A 7,142-nucleotide genomic window follows, 5' to 3' on the forward strand; every position below is an offset into this window, starting at 1 on the left:
CTTTGTTGTGAGCACGTGCTCACAACATCAGTTTACTGGGCTGTTTGTTGGTTGTCTTCGTGGTTTGGACCGGCACGTTTGCTACAGCTAATGCGCTAATTGAAACCGCTAAGTGCACTCCTGGGGTGTCAGGGAGCTGAAAGGCTAAACAGAAAGCAAGGGGTTAGGAGGTACAAGGGGCAAGGAAGATATTTTACAAACACCCCTTGCAAACACATATTAATACACATATGTTCGCCACAATAAGCCTTTGATTCTGTTTGCCGTCACCACTGCTCAGACCCTGAGGCAGTACCTGGGGCGAAAGCATTACAGGGCTCTGACTCTGAAGCTTCAACTGTGGGTGGGGGGATTATGAAGGTGCGCCGTGTTTGTCTATCTGTGTGTATTGTGTGCGTGGATAGGGAAGAAAGGGAAAAGGAAGACAAACACATGCTGTCATCAGCCTCTCTTAGGGTGCTCCAGGGATATCACAGATGCCATTAGACCGGGCCACATTCAGCAGAGCAGACGATATGTGGAGAGACTGCTGAGCATCTACAGACAACCTGAGTCAAACAGAAGTGGCACTTTTAGGATTTGGATTTCGATCCCCTGTGTTTAAAATATGTGGGACGCTCAATTCTTAATAACGTCAGGTATATCACTGAAACATACTGACCTAGCTTTTTACACGGGGAGAATTTCAGTAAACGGCTAATGGAAAAATGAATTTGATGAAGCCTAGCCACAATCTCTGAGACAGCTAAAGATAGGTCATATTATGTTAAAAGCTAATTAGTAGTCCATTAGTCCAAATAGCCCATTAATCTGACTTTTTAAGAAAACGTTTTGAAACTAACTGATATTCAAAGGAGATAAACCTGTGACCTAAAAGCAGCAGGTGCATTTGTCATCGAAAAAGTAGTCAATGTCTTCCATATTGAGAAGCAAGATAAAAAGAAAGATGTTGTTCTGTGCAACAACCAAAAAGTAAGGTCATTGTGCTTTATATAATCTTTGTCTTGGTTTTTCTGCACATATTTTTCTTCCTTTGCATAAGGCAAGCTTTCTCGTATCAATTACATTGTTAATATATCAAGTTTAACCAAGTCCTGGAACATTTAAGATGTACTGTACGTACAAGGTTTATAACATGAAGTATCAAGATGTCCAGTGTTAGTTTGTTGTCAGCAATTTACTGTATAAATAGGCAGGTCATATTGATACTGTAAACTGAAGAAGTGTATCCAGAGTATACAGAATCTATGTCAGTGTTTACATATGCATAGAACACAAATATTATTCCAGCTTCACTGTTGACTTACAAGGAAGAGAGAGAGAGAGGGAGTCCACACGACATAAAAGCAGGCAGGGAGTACGTGATGAAAGCAGCCACACAAAGGAAATGTCACATAAAGTGTTCCTAAAATAAAAAGGACTGAACTAATTATGCTCTGTTGTTGTTTATAAGACGCTGCTGCCTCCATCTTTTATTCATCAAGACGAGGCAGCTGGAGGTTCTCTGTCTTTCTCATGCTCACTCTCTCAAATCTCATTTCAAGCAGAACCCATTGAGCCGTGGAACCGCATTCAGAATCACAATGAACTTGTTTCTCAGCAGAAAGGAGAAGGGATGGAGGAGGGAGGAAGAAAATGGCAGGAGTTAAGCTTTAGCATGCATGGCAAAGAGATGGAGCTTTTCTAAATGTTACCTGACAATCACCACCGCACAGAAGGAAAAGATTAATAAAAAAGGAAATGGATAACTTTTTTAGGGTGCAAGCACCGGGTTGGAGTCAGTCAGCCTTAACCCTGTGTGCACTCACTCCTGATATCGACACACACCAACAGGACAAATGGTTATTTTGACAAACAATACCATAAAACAAGTTGAAGAGAAACTTTCCGAGGGACTGAATTAATTGAGTTAGTCATCCCTTCTCCAGACACTTTGCCTCAGGAGGGCTTCTTAGTGTGAGTTTCACATTATTTAATGGGGAATTTCACGCTCATCTCCCGAACTGACCAGAGTGTATAGTCTGGCAATGCCTCATTAGGCAAACTGCAGGGTTCTCTCCCTGTGGATATATTGTACCTGCTTATCTTCTTTTGAGATCTGCAGACATGTTACATTTCTCATTCTACAGCAACAAGTCCACCTTGGGGATAAATAGTGTCGCCAGGGGATTTGAAGTCTGTGTCTGATCAAGACCCATCACAGTTTGAAAGCCTTTAGTTATGGCTATTCTACAATACAGAATGTATAAGTAGTGAAAGGAGATGTACAAAAACGACACAAAACACGTCCATTCCTGGAATTGCTTTTGGCTCAGTTAGATACATAAGATGAAAACTAGCCAAGAATGTTTTCTGAGGAAAGTTTCCAGAATGTATGTTGCTGCTGAATGACAGCAACATTATACAAGTATTTTCAGTTTCTCTGATTATTTCCTGAGCTGATAGGAAATCGTCATTTTAGTAAGTCTCCCATGGGTTAGTAGGTGAAATGCTAAAGTGCAAGTTATTTTTGAGATGCCCAGAAAAAAAAGCAAACGCAGGAACTCACAGAGACCTTCAGAGTTGATGTGATCCAATCTCTGAGCCGCCATCTGGCCTTGGCGTCTGTTAATAGAGGGTTTTGCTCCGAGCTAGCCAACACTTTGCTAAACACAGACTGAGAGACGAGGGGGAGGAAGTGGTGAGAGGGGGAAGCAGGAGGGAGAGAGGCAGAAACTTAAAGGTGAAAGCGGGGATGAGAACGAGTGGAGGTGATGCAAAAGCAGAGGAATGGAGACAGCGGGGTGTATGGGAAGAAGACAAGTGAAATTAGGTGAGGGAAATATGGGTAGGTAAAAAAAAAGAAGAAAAAGATTGAAGGAGGGAGACAAGTGCGGGAGAAAGTGCAGTGCACTCTAGGGGGGAACATGTACTTAGAATATGGAGTAAAGCGGAGAAGTGGAGCTTTGGAGTACATATGCCCCAGGGAGGATAGTGTGAAGTACCTTTTGTCTTCCCACCATCAGGAGCTTCTTTAGAATAAACCTAGCCGAGCATTTCCTTTTTGTAAATCTCACTTTGAAGAAGGGCAAAGCTAAAGCTTCTCCCACAGTGGCGATTGAGTAAAGTTGTACCTCGGCCCACGCAAATCCCTTCCTCTATAGCTGTGGGTGTGTAACAGTTTCCTTTGCATTTTAGAGCACATGGAGATTGCTCACCGCCGAGACACGTAACAGCAGCTTCACCTTGGTTGTGAGCCTGCATATGTAGTCCAGAGTGATTGGCAAGGCTGTGTGACCAATTTGATTTAAAGCTTTATGCCTGCTTTCTTTATCCCTGAGACTTGTCAAAAAAAAATGACACGTGGCATTGTGGCAAGACATGCATACTTGTGCTGCTTTTGCTTTTCTCTTCTGCACTGCCACTGAATCCCACTGGGAAATAACAAACTCCAAAGCTGAATTCATCACCACTGATCATCATGATCACTCTGTAATTGTTGTTTTTATGCATGCAGGTGTGTTCCTCCAGAGGCCCCCGGAGGGAGGGGAGAGTAAGTGCATGAGACACAGAAGTGCTTCTCCTGCTGCAAACACGTCGAGAAGTTAGTGTGAGATTGCGTCTGAAGGAGAAAGTGTTGCATGTTTCTGGAGGGAGTTGCTAATTTAGCCAGGGGGAAAGTGTTAATGGATCAGCCCAGAACTGTCATCCACAAGTCTCCAGGGTCCGGCCTCTGATAAGAAAGCAGTTTTAAGTCAAACAACAGAAATCAAAGAGGAGAAAGATGATGTGGTCTTCTACTTTGGCATTTGGGGTGGTGCCAATTCTTAAAAAGGGGGAAAACATGTATGCTGTGTTAAAATCATCATTATATATTCATGTTGTATGATGTCTGGTTATAGGTACAGTAGTCAAGCAACGTGCCATTTCCAGGTTGTCAAATACTAACACTCCCCGAAAAAGAATTTAACAAAAACTTTAAAATAAAGAATCTCTTTATCAGAAATCTTGAGATCCGTCCAGTGTAGTTAACAATTCTGTTTTGAATTTAAGTCATAATATCATTTAATATTGTAGCTATTTAGAAAATCTTGACTTTTTAAATATTGATACTAAATTGAAGGTGGGTTTATAGAGTACTAAAATGCACCCTTTAGCGTCTGTACTGTATGAGCAATGGGCTTCGATTTAAGCTCTTCACTGGCAATATTAGGGAATTGGATGTCCTTTTAGTGTTAAGGTTGTGTCTCTCGTATATAACCAAGACTTAATGTATACTTATTTAAAATTATGTACGTAACTTCACTTTTGTCGAAACATATTGGCAAATGATATGCATTTTTGAATTTTGAATGAGGGGGGATGTATTAAAGAGCTACAGAGGTGACCTGAGTTTATGATATATGTCAAAACATACAACTAAATATATTCAGAAAATGCAGTCTGTTAAACATTTGAAGTGTGTATTCCAATGTTTCTGTTTTCTTAATGTTTTTCATTTTTGTAAAGCACTTTGAATTGCCTTTTACAACAATTTATCAAAATCTTGAATCCAATAAACTAATAAGTGTTTGGCTGTGTTATATTTATTTTTTCACCCAAAAGGTGCTTGGCTAAAGGCGCAATTGCAATCGAAACATACTCACACTCAAAACACACACACACACACACACACACACACACACACACACACACACACACACACACACACACACACACACACACACCCACACATCTTCACACTAATTATAAACCAAATCGGTATAAATTAGAAATTAGCATTCTAAAGCATTAGAAGATTGTCTTTGCCTTATCTGCTGTACTATTTTTTGAAATGCAGGCTTTGCACTTTTCAACTCTCCATTGGTATTAATAATTGAGGAAGACCTTGGTCCATAAGGCATTTATTCATTTATTTTTTGTATTTGTTCACTCGGGATTAAAATAAATTGCTTAAAAAAAAGTTATTTATTTTGATTTGAAAAGACACATTATTGCTTTAAACTTGAAATGTACAAGTAATTAAACAATTTTATTGTAATTATCTCTACTTTTAGATATTTATGAAAGACATTAAACTAAATAATGGTTAAGAAGTTTGCTAGATTTTTGAAGTACATCCTTCAGTGCAATTACTGATATTAAAGTAAACGCTATAAGAACATCTTTGTAGGATCAAGATGCTCTTTCCCCAAGGAGTAAAATGACTGAAGCACAGTTAGAGGGAAGCTTCGCAGCTCTGGAAAATCTCAGAAATGACACAAATGGACCCCATCTATCCCGAGGACTGCTAATATGTGTACTATCCAGAAGACATGAAGCGCAGCAGCAGAACACAATGGAGACCCAGATGTTTGCATTTATCATAACATGTATGTTAATTTAGCAACTGCTCAGTTAAACAACAGGACCATGTGTCTCTATAAATCAATGGTTTCTGGGAGGTGGGGGTGTTAATGTAATGCAACACCCCTTCCTCTCTGACACCCCCCCAGATTGATTGGTATGTTTAAAAATCCTTACGTTTTGTAACTTAATTCCTGGTCAGTTGGCTATTGTTTAGTGAAATGTAAGCCATTGTGTGTCAGGTTGTATTCATTGTAATAATATGATTAATTAATGTTTGGTATCAGTTCAGGTGAGACCTCCCTGGTTTAAAAAATGGGAAAGTTAAATATGTTATCTACGGACTTTCCCCCACTGCGTCTTCAATGTTAAACAGGTTATCACCTGATAACCTTTTGCCTGCTGTCTAACCCCTTCTTCCTATAAGCAAGCAGCATCTGAACAATGTTGTAACTTCCACAAGATCACCGGTCCCAGTAGGTCAACACTTTGTCTCTCCATGTGATCTGGGATTGTGTTCTTCATTTTAGGAGGAATTTGGATTTGATTTTGAGGACCATCGCTTCCCAAAGTAAGTGCGTGCTTTTATGTGATTGAAGTATTTAAGCCACTGAATGAGATTATACTCGTTAGATACTTCAGATTATGAGAGTATATCAAAACAATTTGCTCAGATGTTCTGTATACATGCCCCAAGCAGCCACATATTGCTGGCATTCTACTAAATTAAATCAATTGTTATTGAATATGTATTAAATCTGCTACAAGCAATTCACACTACATTGATAATTGTTTTTAAAAACACATTTCTCAAAATGTGTTTGTCTTCTACATGCATGGGATACAAAGGAATTAAATGCAAATTAGTAATTAAATGCAAATTCTAAAACCTACAAACACACGCAGGCACACACTGCACATACATACAAACAAACAAACACAATGACCCAATTGCAACAGTTATAAAAAGGCCTAAAATGCGAATTTATAGTTTCCCCAAATGCCTCAGGACTGTTGATATTGCACTACAGAATTGAGTGTCTCGAGTTCTCATTAAAAGAAATGCCTGTTTTCTCCATTTCATGAAAGAATAAGATAGCCACGGAACAGACCTTAGGGCTAATCCTCCAACTGTTTTCTTTTGCTCATTTAAAATGATATGATAATAATTCATCATCCCAGACAAATATGGACAATTCAGCTGGTAGCTACAGTGTGGGTGAGAGCTGACTGCACAAGAAACTTAGTTCCTTTGAAGCCTGAAAAGAGGACGATAATATTGTGTGTTTTAATGCCACTTGTGGTTACATCGTCGCACATCAAAAACACAACAGCTGGTAAGAAAAGGAGGAATCGGCTATAAGACAAGCTGCTCAAATCTGCTGAGTTCTTGTCTTCTCTTAAACAGTGAATAATGCATTCAGTACACAATGCTGTACCTGACTGCACACAGATTGTACAAAATGCTAGGCACAGTTAAAACACACTCATGGAGAATCCAGATAAAAGCTACTATCTCTTTGAAAGTGTGAATATGTTTACCTTTTTGTGTATTCCCTGCCAGAAGATAAGGACACAAACAAGGATAATGGTAAAACAAAGTGTTGTAATTCCAAAGCGAGGAGGGTGTAATATTGTGTAAATCTTGCATTTTTGCAATTACAACTTCTATTGTCTCGGGTAAATCCCATTGAGAATACAATCACATTTTCAAGGCAGACCTTATATGCAATAAAACAATATACTGAAGAATAATGGGAATATAAATGAAAATATAATGGACAAAAGTACACACAAATTGTTTATTTCCAAATGCA

The sequence above is a fragment of the Notothenia coriiceps genome, unplaced genomic scaffold (genome assembly GCF_000735185.1).
Source record: "Notothenia coriiceps isolate Sejong01 unplaced genomic scaffold, NC01 NC01_scaffold00032570, whole genome shotgun sequence".
Classification (NCBI taxonomy): domain Eukaryota; kingdom Metazoa; phylum Chordata; class Actinopteri; order Perciformes; family Nototheniidae; genus Notothenia; species Notothenia coriiceps.